Below are 16598 nucleotides of genomic sequence, written 5' to 3' on the forward strand. Positions count from 1 at the left end.
AATAGCTTGAAATGTGTCAGCGCTTTGCTTCTCCTTTGCACTATTTTTCTTTTTTTGTCCATATTTTAATGCATATCTATGTGAAATTGTTATCTTGCAATTTTTTTTGGCTCTACATTATATGGCCTGCTCAGTCCCAAGTCTACAGCTACTACATGCCGACTTTGTCCTTGAAACATATTCACAATTGGTGATGAGCTGGGTTGCATTTTTTTATTTCCACTTATTGTGCTAAGGTTTACATGGTTTATGTAATGACCAACAACTCTACCCCAGTCAGGGTATACAAGGTTTATATAGCAAACTGTAGCTTTGTCTAAGGTGAAGAAAAAAGTATTGTAATTATGACTGTATAATGCTGCTATCAATTCTACACCAGCCTGCTTTAAAAGTAGGAAAAAGCTTTTTGGTGGCCATTTTCATTGGTATCTCCATGGTCAGAAGCTTGCAAATCACTGCCCTCAAAAACTGTTTATGCTTCAAGTCATGGATCAACTTGGGAACAACTGAAAAACTAAGGACTCCTGACGTGCTTGTTTACAGAAGTTATAATTCTGCTCAGTAAAACTACTATCCTTTAAGAACTTTGTACCTTGTGCTATTTGTACTAAATCTACCTAACGGCGCATGGGAAAGAGTGACAATGGCTGCACTTAAACTCAACGCACCTAAAGATATGGCAACCATTGTGAAGCCGTCTGTGTTCCAGCTAATCTCTTTTGTCCTACCGCACAATGACATTTTTACAATATGTTTTCCTTCATTTTCCTTGCATTTTGTGCTTCAATACGTGACTCAGCAGTGAATAGTGGTATTGTTTGACTAATGTATCTAATTAAAAGGCTTTGTTGCGCAATAATACGTCCTCAATGCTTCTATGTTATATGAAGTGAGGAAAAAAAAGGAAAACTTCTTTTATGCAAACATGACAACAGGAGGAAGAAAATCTGACTTTGTTTTGGTTTCTTCTGTTGTTGTTTTTTTCTTTTTTTTTTTCTTTCTTTAAGTTCTTCTTGAGAGACCACGTAATATTAGTAGCTTGAAGCTCTGGCTCATGGAAGAGGTCCAAGTCCCAACTGGACAACCATCTATGTTGTCTATATGCCCTAAAAGGGTATTGTCACTAGGTATATCTGGCAGTTGTGGTACATACAGTGAAACAGAGTCTGAAGGCTTATGTGTGCCTTCACCGATAACCTCCACAAGAAGCTGTGGACTTTCCAAATTGAAATCTCTAGATCTCTACACATCAGAGAAAAGTAGGCAAATGGATTAGACACAGCATTGAACCGCCTGCCTAAAACTTTGTATTTCTCCATCATTCTGTCAAATCATTCTGACCCTTTATAGTATTGACTCCACAAGACCTCTGAAGTTGTCCTGTAGAACTTGACACCAAGATATTAGTCAGACTGAGACCTGAAGAATTTAGAGGCCAAGAGAAACCCTTGAACTTTTTGTTAATGAAATTGTTTCTGATCAGTTTTACAGTGTGGTCTTGGTGGACTTGTTCTGTAAAATGCTTAGGTAGCTAGTAAATGTATTAGCATTAATATGGATGTTATAAGTCCTAAGGTTTTAAACATATGGTTACCTAGAGCATCTCACGGCTTCAGCTAGATTGTCTTCTTTTCATTCTGGTGCTATCCCAACCTCAAGTAACTGATGTAGACACAACTAGCAATTACCCTAATGAAAAATGAGACTCCTCAGACCAGGCTGCCTTCTTCCATTGCTTCATGGTCTTGTTGTGCTCACATTCCTATTGTAATAATTATGAATAGAAATAAGAAGCAGTGGTAAGGGGACAGCATAGGAACACATAAAGTAAGGCAAGCTGTGATGCACTTTTTTTGGAGCTATCACCCCTCATATCAGTAAAACAGGGCTGCCTATGACCCTGTTGACAATTCACAAGTTATGATTCCTTGAACCACTGTTGATAGGTTAAAGAGAACTTTATGCTTATCTATTTTTCCTGCTATAACTAAATCAACTCAAAGAATTGGCTGTTCACTTGCTTCCTATTTTACCCCATTGATGGGCTCTTTTGTAGGAGATCACGATTGCTATTCACTTAACCATTTAGTTCAGAACAGGTTGTTGAATAGACTTTCTAAACAGTAGTTTGATGTTGTGGTAATATAGAGCATCTAAAATATACTCACACAAATAAAGACTTATGCTGGAAAAGTAAATGGATTGTAAGGTGTGTGTCTGACTCAGTGGTACTTATGAGGGAGCGTGGATGATGTGCCAATGGCTTGTTATTACCTTAGCTTTCGACCTGACTACTCTCTTGCTTTATGATTCTGTACCTCGTTTCTATCTTGTTTTTTACTTGGACTGTTTGACTTATCTTTAGCTGTCTGTTTGTTTCTTCCCTATGTTTTACTAATTGCTCTGTGCCTGTTAACCCATTGTGTTCTGACTTATGACTTATCTTTCTTTTATTGTTTTTGACATTGCTATGCCCTGCATCTTACGCAGGAGAGACCATCGCTAAGGGGGAACGTCAAGTAAGCAGGGTAAGAGGTCATGGGTACCCTAGGGCTGCACTTACCCTGGCCTTACGTGACAGGAGTCTGTCCATGATAAAGACATATTACCTGATTGTTAGGGTATGACCACTGGAATCTTGGTTGAATGGGACTGCAGTTGGACATGTGCAACACCGCTTTATTTAACTCTATAAGCCACACAAAGATAGCTGAGCACAGTACTTCAAGGGGCAAAACCTTTTAAGGGTCCTATGATTTAATCTTGCAAAGTTCTCGATGACTTCCTTTGTGATAAGGTAGCTTGACTAGATGAAGCATTTGAAACAGTATCAAGAGCTTTCTTTGTTTCCTAAAAGTGTACATACATCTTACCAAAATATTGATGCATTATATTAACAAATACAGGTAAAAAAAAATGACATTCTACAGTCTATCAGTTGTGAAAGGACACTGACCACACACAGCTTAAAATATGCTTTAACCCCTTACTATCAGAACCAAGCCTGTTATCGCTTTATAGCTCATTACATATTCATTGTTTCCTATGTAAATGAATGTAATCAGAGTTAGCAACATAATGGAACCAATTCAGCATTCTATATCGTGGAAAATGGGTCTGACTAGCAATTTTACATTACAGCTGTTTTATAATTACTGTGGAATTCCTTGAATCCTAATGCTGATGCTTTGCTGGAGATAAGATTTGTAGCTCTAGGAAATGCATCTTCCATCCTAACCAAGTTTCCTAGATTTAGACATCATATATTACATCTAGGACACAATAGAATGATACTGCTGGCTGTCAATAAAGATCTGCCCACCTGTCATAAGAAAGGAACTTTTGGCAGTAAGTAAGTGGTATTGGGAGATTTAAGACCTAAAGGGGTTGCCTGGCGAAAAGGTTTATTTTTTTTTTTTTTATGCAAAAAGATAATAAATACACTTGCTTTATTCACTTTCCATAGCCTTTGATATCACTCTTCCCGGTCAATATGTCAGAATGCTGCTCAGCCAATCACTAACTGAGACAGGACATATCTATGGCCAGTATTTGGCTGAACGGAAATTTAATGTATTGACACACAACACCAGGAAGAGGTTTATACCAGGGCTGAGGTTAATACGCAACATTGCCACTCAGCCAAACACTAGCTGCAACCATGTCCTACCTCAGCCAGTGACTGACTAAGCAGCACTCTGACATATTGAAACCCGAAACTAGTAAGTGTAGCATTACCGGAGGCATCAGCCACTGAGAATGAGGTAAGTTTCATTTTCTTTGGCAGCCTGAGTATGTATGGGGGAAAAAACTTTTTGTCAGAGTACCTCTTTAACAAATGTTATATAAATGGGATATTCCAATAAAGATGGGAAGATTTAGGTGGGAAAAAAACCACAATGCTTACTCCTCTTGTACTACTGTACTACTGCACTACTGAGACTCTGGCAAAAGTGTCCCACTATCACCGTATACTCTGGGCAAGATGCTGGGGGCTAATTACCAATGCTGGGGAAGACTGAAGACTAATTATGAATTTCTGGAGTAAAATACAGATATAAAAAAATAAAATTTTTGCATGAGCAAACTTTAATTTATCATCAGTAAATGTGTTTTAGGGGTGAAGAACCCCTTTCTCAAACTTAAGGATATATAAAATATTCCTTAAAGGGCACCTGCCATATCAAAGAAAAAAAATAATGCTTAGATATGTTAGTCACTAGGTCATGCAAATTAATTACATGTTTTTTGTGGTAACACGGGGGTGCACTGTATACTTGTCAAATCCTGACACCAGGGCACCGTTAGCCTACACAATCCGAGGTGAAGACAGCTACTCCTGGGCCAGTCACAGAGCAATAAACACACCGATGCCAGATTATTGACAACTGTCTTTTTTTCTGGGGGCAGGAACAGATGGTACAATACTCCCAGTACAGAGCAGAGTAGAAGGGATACAGTGTAACCCATGGGAGCCCGGTGGCCTTGCTGGAACTTATGGTGCTTTCCACTCACTTGAATCGGGGAACACTTGCAGAATGGCGGGGCTGATTAGATAAGAAGGTTTTTCTTCAGGCTTCCCTTGATCACCTCGCAACTCTTCCGACTCCTTTCCACACTTCATCTCACATTGAGCTCTGCACAGCCCTCAACTCTAAGCTGAATACTGAACTTGAGCTCAACTCTGAACTAAACTGAATAGCTCCTCCCCCTACACTATATACAGAGCAATTTGGGGGTTCTCATTGGGCACTGAGGGTACTCTGCACCGTACCTCCTTACAGATATCCAGTACATTCTTTAAAGAAACAGTGCAACATAATATAAATTAACAGAACAAATATTACAATGAACATTAAAGCATCACCTAAGCAGCAGGGCTTAGCACAGGCACCTAAAGCAATGTCTACCTGACACGATGCACTTCGGTACTGGGACACCACACTTTTATGTGCCTACTTTCTGTATTAGCTCACAAACCCCTCTCTTCTGTAGCTCACTCATTCTGACATCCACTGCTCAGGAAGGGGTGTGTCCAAGGCAATCACTGAGCCCGCCCTCATTTACCATGTATTCACTCCCTTCTTGAGTCTGCTGTGATGTGCTGTGTCTCTTCATCCAACCACTGCAGGCTGCTCTGTAACCCCTTCCTCTCTGTTTTCATGCTGCAGTCTAATAGGACAGGAGTGAGCACAGATGGGTACTAGTCCCTCCCTCATTTCCTGAACTTTGTCCCATCCTGTGCTCCAGCTAGGACAAACATTTTGTTATGATTTTGCAGCCAGACAGAATTATGTTCTGGATGGTATGAGGACCCCTAGTGGTCTTTTTAAAAAAACATGATTTCTGTAAAAAGGAGATAAAATATTTTTCAGAAATATATTGGAATGTTTTGCCAAGATGTACTACATGTAACAGTTTTTGATAACAGTGCCCATTTAAGTCTAAGGAAAAGGAACTACCCAATATAGTTTCAGTTATGATAAAAGAAAGTTTGCCTATGCCTCATTTATTATTAATTTGGGTCCCTGCGTCTGAGCACAATATATGGGCATAGCCATTTTTTATTTTTATATGGTCATTATCAATATTTGTCGTTGCCGACCTGAGGATTAACCCAATTTGCCGTATTTGTTTCCCAGGAGTGAGTCTTTCTGATGTCTAGGGAAGTTGAGGCTTTTCCACTACCCCCTCAGGTGAGAAACTGTGTGAACCAAGGCATATTTTTGAAGGCATCACCCTATGAGGTGAGCTAATAAAGAATAAATAAAAAAATAGATAAAATAAAGTTAATTTAAAAAAAAAAAACTTTCTGCTTGTTTTATCCCAGCCCATATTTGATTCTTATTTGCAAAAGAGCTTTTAATAGATTTTGGAACGTTTAAATGTATTCAGTTAAAAAAAAAAAAAAATAGAACAAAGAAAAATAAATTGCAATGATTAAAGGTACAATGGAGAAGCAAACAAAAGGTTCCATGCTCCAGGAAATGCTGCTGTGTACAGAGTGACATGCTTAATAACAAGGCCGAGAAAATGTTGACTTTCTCGACAAAGCAAATCATGGCAGGAAGAATTAAAGGTGCCCAGTAAAATAAAAAAAAGAAGATTGATTTCCCGAAAACATAACAAGAAAAAACCTAAATGTAATTGATGTTTTTTCTCCCATTTGCGTCTGTGACACCAGCCACCTCATCTTTACTATGGTAGCCAACATTTCCCAATGTCATCATGAATTATGAATCATTTTATCGCCGGGCCTGTGTCAGAATCGGAAATATAGGATTTCACATCTGTTACCAGCTTGAAGTACAGGTAGATCAATTATTAACCATATCCAGTCTTTTTTTTTATTAATGACAACATCCCCCAGATACCAATGAACAAAGATTAATGACTTTCCCATTTTATAAAGGACAATGGATGGGTCTTACGGTCTCGGCCTGATTGAAGTGTGATGAGTGTAAATGTGGCATGAAAGAAGGGAAAGTTAGAATCCGATAAGTGATATATGCATCTGTTATGTTTCTATTAGGAAAAATTATTTGGATCGGGGATGAAAGGAAAGGCATTTGCTCATATAGGTTAAAGAGTTGTAAATTTAAGGTTTTATATGTATGCATGTAGAGCAGAGCATTTTAAAGGGCTTATCCAGGAATACAAAAACAGAGCTACTTTCTATCAAAAAACACTCACTTGTCTGTCTCCGGGTTGGGTGTAGTTCTACAGCTCAATTCCAGTGTAAAACCACACCAAACCTGGAGACAGACGGAGAGCTGTTTTTGAAAGAAATTAGCTAAGTTTTCTATTCCTGGATAACCCCTTTAAGTTTCTCATGTTGGAGACACACTCTTTAAGCATATATTGTTTTGTAAAACACTAAAATTATTTACTAGTTGGTGCAGGCATGCAGCACACCGGACAGGACACGTCTGATGTAAGTTCTGTACCGACAGTGCCTTACTATCCTCTCTTAGTCCCATCAATGGGCTCTTTAGCAACGGAATCTTACCCAGGTCTTGATGTACCTGTCCAGATCAAGCAGAAAGAAAAATCTAAAGCTTTCTCAGACTCCCTTGCAATCTATCCCATAATTCTTACAGACTGGTTTGCCAGCCAAGATGATGTCATCCCACATAAGCTCCCTGGACAGGCACTCTGAGGGAGAAGACATGCCTAAGCAGGAGGATCTCACTCCAGAGGCTATGATGCAACATATTAAGCAATTGTCCTAGGCTGTGAATACAAAGGCTTTCCTTGACTTTACTTTGCAGATCCAAGAGCTCTCTCAACAAGTCTCAGATGTGGAATCCAAGATGGATGAACTCGAAAAGGACCGCAGAGACCTAAGGGAGCATGATTCTACGCTACAAGCGCTTGAGATGAAACTTGATTACCTTGAAAATAGAGATATGGAAACATACATAAATTGCAATAACAAAATGTTTGGTGCTATTCTCCACACTCCTCGCCATATCAGCAATTGCACATTTTACATTCTACGTTGCCCTGGGGGAGGGACCACAGTGCCACAATAGTAGTCTACATGTATTATATGTTAAATATCAGTATCAGCTTTACAAAGGTAGTTTCTACCCCTCTTGTGCCACTTCATCACCCCCTGTGGCACTTCATCACCCTCTGTGTCACTTCACCTACCTTCATTACTTTCTGCGCCATTACTGCCTGTGCCATTTTATCACTCCTTTTGCAGTTTCCTCAACCACCTTTATCACTCCCTGCGCCATTTTATCACCCCCTTCATCATCCTCTGTAACATTTCCACAACCTTTTTATCACCCCCGTTCCATTTAATCACCCTTCATTACCCCCTTTATTACAAATCTGTGCCATTCCATCCCCCCTTTCATCACCACCCTGTGCCATTTTATCACCCCCTTATCACCATCATGTGTCATTTCATCATCCCCTGCACCATTTTATCAACCCTTTTTATTACCCCCTGTGCCAATTCATCACCTCCTTACTCATCCCCTGAGCCATGTCATAAACCCCTTCATCATTCCATGTGCTATTTCATCACTCCTCTTCATCATCCCCTGTGCCATTTCATCACCCTCCTTAATGGAGACGTATCATGCTTAAAAACGTATCCCCTATCCAAAACATAGGGCATACGTTTTAGATTGTGTGGGGGTCCGACTGCCGGGACCCCCGCAATCTACTGCACAGGTCTCTGGGTCTCTCCGCAAATGCCCCATCCATGTATCTCTATGGAGGAGCCTGAAATTGCCAAACGGCTCTCCCATAGAGAGAGCTTGGGTCCCGTTCAGGAGATCACGGCGTGTCCCAGCAGTTGGACCCCCCCCCGTGATCTAAAACCTATCATTTAAGGGTAGTTTATGAAATGCACATGGTTAGAAGGTTCAAGAGGTTATCCGGCTGTAAAAATTGTATGCCACAGGATAGGGGATGAGTGTATGTTGGCAGGGGGTCCGACCTCTGGGACCTCTGTGGTCTCCAAAATGGAGCTCAATACTTCCTTCTGAGCGTTTCAGCCCTCATCTTCTGAGACAAATTGGTCTCAGCAGTGACAGATCGCTCAGTCAATTGCTGGCCCAAGCAATGTCCTAGCTCAGACCTGATTGGCTGAGTGGGCCATCACTGCTAGGGCCAATTTGTGTCGAAAGGTCAGGGCTGGAGCACTCAACAGAAAATGTTAAGCCTGGAGATCCCAGCAGTGAGATCCTCCTTTGATCAGACATTTATGCCCTATCCTGTTTTGCAAAGCTGGATAATCCATTTATGCCTCTGTCCTTTAGAAAAAGAAGTAAAGGCCCACTTCTTGAAACCTTTATTGTTAAAGAAAAAAGTCAGACAGTCTCCTTTTCTTTATGCTTGCACATAGATGTAGGGGTCGGCACTTCAGCCCAGCATACAATGAAGACGTGAACACAGCACAAGCAGCGACAGTTATACAACCTTCATGCGGGGTGCGGGTAAGGAAGATACAGTTCAAGTAATGTTCGCAAGAAGAAATGATGAATCGCACTCACCGCTCCGGTATGGGTTAAGCCAGTTTATTCACAAATGCAGAGACAAGGTGCAGGGTGCAGACATGGACAAGACGTGGCTACTTCCAATGAATGGGTGACAGCTGTTGCGCGTGCGCACTGGCACACTTCCTCAGACCCTATTGCCTGACACACCGGCATCTCCTTAAGAAGCAACACGGGATGACGTGAGTCGAGGGAGGTACATAAAAGTAAGTGCAAACGATAAAAACATGCAAAACTTTAAAAAAAATGACTGATCCTTATGCAAAAACACTGTAGTCTAGCCTTTCATTTAATCCGAGATTGCCGTGGGCATTAGTTTTGATTATCCATTTTGCCTCGGCGCCGAGTAGTGCTTTTTGCCTATCTACACCCGCTATTGCATTAACTCTTTTGATTCCATGGAAGGCTAGATCACTCAAAGTGTTAAGATGACATTCCTTCACATGTTGAATAAATCTTGGAGACCCTTTTTCTGACTTGTGGAATAGATATATACTTATTTTCGTACTGCCTATATAGAATCGTCCACAAGTTCACAAAATAGCATACACTACCCATTCAGTTCGACATGTGATAAAATCTTTAACAAAAACATCTGTGTTACCAATTCTAAAGTGTTTACCACATGAAAGGTAACAACACCAGGAACAGGAGCCAAATTTATGGTTACCTCCTTTTCTTTATGTTTCTCATTTTCTAAAGTCATGTCAAATGTTTAAAGGGTACCTCTCATAAAAAAAACTTTTGATATATTATAGATTAATGTATGCAGAATAACTTTACAATTGCATATTATTAAAAAATATGTTTCTTTCTATTTAATTTTCCACTTTGAAGAAATGACCACTAGGGGTCTCCCTACCAGTCCTGGCAGCAAGCATTTCAGACTCATGCTGGAGTCCTAAACACTACGAGCTGCCAGTCTGCTTTGTTCACAAAGGAGAACACTCAGAGCTGCCAGCCTGCTTTGTTCACAGACTGTTTGGCTGTGAACAAAGCAGGCTAGCAGCTCTGAGTGTTTAGGACTCCAGCATGAGTCAGAAATGCTTGCTGACAGGACTGATTGGGAAAAATACAATAGAAAGAAGCATATTTTTCATTAGCATGCTATTGGAAAGTTATTCAACATTCATTAATCTAAAATATATCAAAAGTTTATTTCATGAGAGGTACCCTTTAAGAAATAACTTGTTCCGTATTTTTTTATGTCTTTTTTGCATCTATATTGGCACACATTGGCACACATTATCACCTTTTAAGCCACCCCCTTCCTTATAAACTATGACTATTTCCCTTGCCTAGTGAAGTTTGTAATGTCTAAAAAATGTAAAATATTAAGCAAATTTAGAAAACATTTTCAAGTGTAAAATTTTGTGAAATAAATAATTATGAATGCTTGAGAAAGGCTTTATTGCTAAGCCGAAATGTTGCTGTTTTGCACAGATGTGTGAATAAAAACACAGTTTGATTCAATCAAGATTGGAGTGCCGCTTCTACCTTCAGTTGTTATTTTTTGGGAATTGGTCTGTTCCCTGAGCTGAGCACCCAGCCGGATCTCGAATCCTCATCACGGTGCTCCTCTCTCTACACAGTTGATATATATATGAACTTAATTAGTAGTACACTAACATCAGTAATTAGTATTACTAGTGATTGAGAAAATGTGCTTTGGATGTGAAAGTCATCAAGTTTAAGCCAAGAAAATTTTACTATTTCCTTAGTTCATCTTCTGATATTCGTTTAAAGGAGTACTCCGGCGCTTAGAAATCTTATCCCCTATCCAAAGGCGGGACCCCCGCGATTTTCCACACCGCACCCCGTTAGAATCAGTCCCCGGAGCGTGTTCGCTCCGGGTATGATTACTGGCGATCACGGGGACGGAGCATAGTGACGCCCACCCAATGCAATCCTATGGGAGGAGGCATGACAGCTGGCACGACCCCTCCAATAGACTTGCATTGAGGGGGCGGAGCATGACGTCACACGTGGGAGAAGCCGTGACGTCACTATGCTTCATCCTCGTGGTCGAGATGGACTCAGCCTGAGGACCTCCAGTGGTTCCGGAAGCTGCTAAAGGTGGGTGCTGCATGGTAGATCTCAGGGATTCCCCAGTGGCGGGACTCCTGCAATATGATATCTTATCCCCTATCCAAAGGATAGGGGATAAGATGTCTAGGGGTGGAATACCCCTTTAAAGATGTATTTAAACTTAAATTAAATTGTTCCTTATCCAAGATAGGATAGGAAATAAGTGAGTCATCGCAGGCGGTCTGACTGCTAGCACCCGATCTCCAGAACGGCACCATGACTTTGAATGGCGTGGTGGGTGAGCACTAATGGCTTAGGAGCCCCCAGAGATAGCCAAGTGCTCCATAGACAATAAATGGAGTGTCAGTGCTCAAAACTAATTAGTATGGGTGCCACTCCGGCGATTATGGGGGTAGGATGCAGCAGTTGGACCCCACACAATCTCTTACTTATTCCCTGTAAAGTCAAACATCATCATTGAAGCCATTTTAACTATGAGGGCAGTGACTCTCAACCAGAAAGTTCAAAAGCTGTCCTTTTTATAACAGGCACACATCAATTCTTATGTTTGGAGGAGTTTTTAATTGTAAAAAGTCTGAAAACTCCTGCAATTAGACTTTTTATTCCTTCAGTTTATTACCCCACAACACACTTTGATGTAATAATTAGTTAGTTTATAGCATGCCAACATATCTCTGTGCCATGTTGATGCTTGTGTAGTGTGAAAATAGTTGCTCTCATGTTCTCTATGTCTTCATGTTTCCCTTGTTATGATGCAATAAAGACCGAAAACACGATTTACTGGTGAGTGCCACATAATCTCTATACTTAATCAGATGCTGTACATAGACCATCACAAAGCTGTTTAGCGATAACACAGTTGGGGTTGGAGGTGAGAGGTATTTCCAATAGGGTGCATTGGTCATGTATCTTGCAGGTATATTGCAGTATTACTTGCGTCCTTTCTTGTTTCTCTGTACCATCAGAGTCACGGCTATTGTTGTAGTCACAGGTTTCTTCCTTCCTGTGCCTTAGGTACATCCTATTTGTGGATGTATCTTTATCCACATTTGTGATCCTACATAAAAGGGTATTCCAGGAAAAAACTTTTTTTTTATAGATCAACTGGCTCCAGAAAGTTAAACAGATTTGTAAATTACTTCTATTACTTCTACTTCTCTGCTTGTCTCAGGAACTGCACAGAGTAGAAGAGGTTTTCCATGGGAATTTGCTTCTACTCTGAACAGCTCCCAAGACAAGTGTCATTAGAAAGCACTAAGACAGAAAAGAACAACTCAACTTCAGCAGCTCATAAGTACTGAAAGGATTAAGATTTTTTAATAGAAGTAATTTACAAATCTGTTTAACTTTCTAGAGCCAGTTGTTTATATATATATATATATATATATATATATATATATATATATATATATATATATATATATATATAAATTTCCCTGGATAACCCCTTTAAGCCCAAGCCATCACACAATATATGTTTTTAGCACAGTGTTTTTATACACACCTGCACAATTATGTGACATCTTTATTACTGCTCTCACCTCCTACTCTTCTTTCAGAGTATTCTCTTGTACCTACCCATTGTATGTTTTTGAATTGTGTTTTTATGGATTTCTGTATTAAAATAAAGTTTGCCTTCATTTGAATGAGTATTCTTTCAGTATGGTCTATAGTGTTGGTATTGGGGCACCATCAAAACTTTGTAATGGGTGTGTCTATTTCTGGCTCTGGCAACAGCTCCATCCTCTCCTGTTCAGCTGCCACTCCACCTGTCATCATTACAATGCCTGAGCCAATCAGGAGATGCGGACAATTGGACAATCATGTCCTGTGTTAGCATCCAAACCCTCCTAAGCGGGTCTATTTATACTGCACTCCATGTTATTGCCTTTGATAATGGATCTTTCCCTTGTCTCTGGCTCCAGCTTAATATTTACTTGTGTATTTTTGTATGTTCTTGGCCTGTTTTCCTGACTACTCTATTGAATTCTGATTCTGTATCACACCACTCTGAAAATGTTACTGCCTTGGCTAGTTTGACCATAATTATATGTTTGTTTGTGAATTCTCTTTCAGTGTCCCTATTACTTATCATTTGTTTGTTAACCCTTTTATGCCTTGACCTTTTCCCTGACTTCCATATTATGTTGTTTGTTACTTTACTGTGTTTGGGGCCACCCTAGTTAGGAGGTGGGCAGCCCGAAAGTCAGGGGCAGCAGGTTTGAGTAAGTTCAGGGCTGCATGTATCACTTCCATAGCATGATACCCGTACATGTTTTGGAGTGCAGGAAAAAAAATGGAGTGCCTGGAGGGAAACCACAGCAGCAGTGCTAGTGAAAGATGCTTCAAAAATAAAGCCTGCCTGAAGCCAAGCAGCAGGACACTAATATATTCCACCAAAATAGAATTTTAGCACCAAGAATGTTGAATTAAGGAGAAACATTTAATAAATGTTCTCCTTTGTTCTCAGCCACTGATCCATCAAACTTTTTCCTTTAGGTACATTTTAAATGCAATTTCTCCTAAGAACAAAAAATGTTAAACAAGACCCTTAAGATTAGATTTTGTATGCAGAAAAGAAGTAAACAAGCAGTAACATTTAGCTAAGGTATAAAGGAGTAGCTGGGACAATACATTTGCATTAAAGACTTTAATTGAAACACAAAATCGAAAGGTCGAAGCTATGTAAAATGTAGAAGCTATTTTTAAGAAGTGACGCCAAACAGGATTGTTTTGAAATGTTTTGAAATTTATTCTTCAATTATCAAGTAAAGAAAAAAACTTATACTATTGTATATTTTAGACACATTTCATCAAGAAAAAGGAGGGTTATCACAATCATTTTAGACCTAAGAGACAAAAGTCAAGTTGGATGAGGAAAAATATCTTACAATAACTTGACTATAGATTTCTAGAGCAAGGTATCTCATTGTTTAAATATCCCTTAGATTACATGAAAGCTCCATCAAAGCTATTATTATACTATCTAGAAATCTACGCCACCTCTGAACACCTCCACCACAAGAACACACAGTGGGACACTGCAGGGACCATCTTGGTTGCAGTGAACTATGGTTCTGATATACATTTATCAGCTTTTGGTCCTAGTGTATTTAAGGGGTTATCCACCATTAGGTGACTTTAGTACTTATCTGCCAGACAGTAATGCATATGTTTGGAAGGATCCTAGCTGGTCTTGGGGCTAAATGGCTGTGTTGTGCGTTCACTATAGGGCTGCTGCTTTCTTTTTTTTAAATGGATATTTCCAGTTGGAGTTCCCTCCTTCCAACTACAAGTCCCAGGATCCTTTGTTTGTAAATGTGAGGTCACTTTTCTTCCTTCCACACATCAGTCATTCCACCCTTTCCAGCACAGCTGAGCTATGCATGCTGCTCATGAAACTACAATTCCCTGCTGCCCTGTAGAGAATGATCTCCTTCCCCCCAGCGGTTGCTCCACCCATTGAAGCAAACAGGCTCCTGACTTGTGTTGTAATGTCTTGGGCTGCACTGCAACCTAGGAAAACCTGAGACAACAGTCAATTTGTATGCTGTTAAAAATAAACATCGGGGCAAAGATCACGTAAGAATTGCGAGGCCATCCATCAAACACAGGTACAAGATGCTATATTATGAGATTCTGTGATTATCAGAAGTTGTTTATGCTGTATGTGTCTGTATGTGACAACTCTTGTAGTTAAAATGTGAATTTCTTTCTTAAAGAAAGAAGCACCATAGTTGTCATTAGGGATAGAGAACCTTATTGCAAAAACATTGGGAGTGGTGGCATGTGGTGGAACTGGATAAGATTAAAAGCACTGATGCAAGTTGATCTACTCACAACAGCCTACCTAAATGTGTTATTCAACAACTGGAAGAAAAAAAAAGCAATCTGTGTGTGGTGTCCCGGTGCGGAACACTTTTGCCACCTGCCCTGTCTGGTGAATGTCACTTTATGGTGTCTGCTCTAGGCCATAGCTTCTGGTTAAAACGGTCATGCATTTTGTGGTTTATTCTGAATGTATTTATCAGTGTTCAATGTAAAGCTTTTTTTCTGACATGTCAAGAGCTAATTGTATCTTTGTAAGCGAATGCATGGGGAATCACATGTGCACTTTGGCCAATGAGGGCCTCTTGCCCTGCTCCACCCAGGTCTCACCAGATGGGAAGGAGTTAGGACCCAGTTGAAACAATTCTTGTTCCTGAGTGACATTACTATTCAACAGGATCCTGCAGACCAGGTCATCAGTCCTGTCAAGTCTTAAGCTTTGGGGAGAACAGCAAAGTCTCACAGGCCCCATAGCAAACCAAGGATAAAGTAAGTAAAGGTCCTCTGGATTCTCTTGTACACTAAAGTCCCCCCTGACAGTAAACACCTACTTTGGGTTCCACACACTGAAGCAGCGAAAGGGAATGATAGGAAAAAATATATAAGGCAATGATAGTCAACTCCCAAATCAAGTCTACCTCGGTCAGGTCTAAGCCAGTCAAGTCTGGTCACGTTAAGGCTAGCTAAGTTAAGTCTGTCCAGACAAGTCTCAAATCCAAATTCCATTCAGAAAGGACTACACATTTCAGAGTTCCCATTGTTGCAACTGTGGTTCCCTACTGCATCCTTCAACCACGTTGCACTATTATTGAACTGTACTGTCTGTACCAACTTGCTGCAATTGTTGAAGTAAAGTTTAAATTGGTTTCACTAACCTTGCAACCGCTTTACCTTGGAGTGTGGTGGGTTATCACTCATGGCATCACAAACATTCACCTCAGATACACCACCTTACAGTCAACATTACACACCAATAACCCCAGCTCTCCACACATATGATTTTGGTTCCACGTATACTTTTCTACATGTGGTTTTTGGTATCAAAACCTTCTTTTCTGTACCTCTACATCATTTATTTCCTCCCATGCCCCACCTGCCTGCCCCCAGAGTCAATTTCCACTTTGGGAGCACCACAAGTGTCACCATGAACCACAGACAGGCATTGTCTAACTCTGCCTCGTGAGATTCACCCCTCCCACCCAGCATAATTCACACCGCATGGCCACACTTGATCTGATTGGTTATTTTAAGCCATGCTCTCCGATATGAGGTGGTGTTAAGAGGGGATGGTATATTGGAGCAAGCACAATGTCTCCTCAATCTCCTGCATGGAATGCCCAGGTTACTCTTTTGAAGGACACAGTCATGGTGGCTGTGGATTCTGATGTTAGATCAGGGGCTGGTAGAGAAGGTTGATGGCATGTTTTCCCTCATAAGAGAAGGGGAGGGAGTTTGACCAAAATACTGCATATAAGAAGAGTCAATACAAATGTTAAATTCTACCCAAATTACGCACAAAATTTGCACCAAATTACGCACAAATTTTGCACCAAATTCAATTCACTACAATGGGCTTTCACAGCTAAATTCCACCAAAATATAAATTATATAAATTATTATTATTATATATATATATATATATATATATATATATATATATATATATATATATATAAATTATATTTTTGCGGAAAGAAGAATGCA

Source organism: Hyla sarda, chromosome 1 (genome assembly GCF_029499605.1).
Source record: "Hyla sarda isolate aHylSar1 chromosome 1, aHylSar1.hap1, whole genome shotgun sequence".
Lineage (NCBI taxonomy): Eukaryota > Metazoa > Chordata > Amphibia > Anura > Hylidae > Hyla > Hyla sarda.